Here is an 867-nt window from a genome sequence, read left to right as displayed (position 1 = left end):
GGCACTCTTACCTGGAAGAGCATGTAAGGCTTAACAATAGGGCAAAGTTAACACAAAGTTATAGCCACTAGCACTCTGTGTTCTCAGACACAAAAAGAAACTTTAGGTTACATTTCCCAAAACATGATGAGGATCTACCAGAAAGTAAGTATGAAATGTTTGTCAATCATGGGCTTAAAAGTTTAGGAACTGGAACTGTGGAAGTTGTGTAAAAGCTATCATTCCCAGATAAAGGATAAAGGCAGTGAGTTCACATCTTTCTGCTAGAAAATCTGAGTCCATGAAGTACCTTCATGTTCAGAGAAAATTTGAAAAAAGTAACCTGTGAGCTGCTACTTTGTTCTTCATAATAATAATGATAATGATAATGAATCCGAACGCGACTCTTGAGCAGTGCTCTTGGAAGTGATCAGAATGAAGGATTACACTAGCTATGTTGCCATGGTATAATGAGGGGGGCCAAAAAAGGAATCAAAAAGTATTTCTCACTTCTCCATTGACTCTTAAAACATGATGATTAAAAATAACTTCAAGGGAGGCAAACACCCATTGAAAACCCTGTTAAATGGTTATTTATCTCATTTTGAACATTTGCAGTCCATCCCTTGGACTGTCTCAGTCCTGAAAGAATCCATAACAACTTAAGTTATGTTAATTAGGATAGACTACAAAGATTTGGAGCTTCTGATGTTAATTGTTCTTTTACTGATACATTCAAATAACTCAGAAAAAATGTGAAATATGTACATGTTTATTATTCATTTGAAACATTATAAGACCAGCAAAATATAATGATGATGAATTTGTACTGAAATGACCACTAGAATAAAGTGATGTACCTCATTTATAAGAAAAATATCAATGAAA

Source organism: Pteropus vampyrus, unplaced genomic scaffold, assembly GCF_000151845.1.
Source record: "Pteropus vampyrus isolate Shadow unplaced genomic scaffold, Pvam_2.0 Scaffold638, whole genome shotgun sequence".
In the NCBI taxonomy this organism is placed as follows: Eukaryota; Metazoa; Chordata; class Mammalia; order Chiroptera; family Pteropodidae; genus Pteropus; species Pteropus vampyrus.
This window is presented reverse-complemented; position numbering follows the sequence as displayed.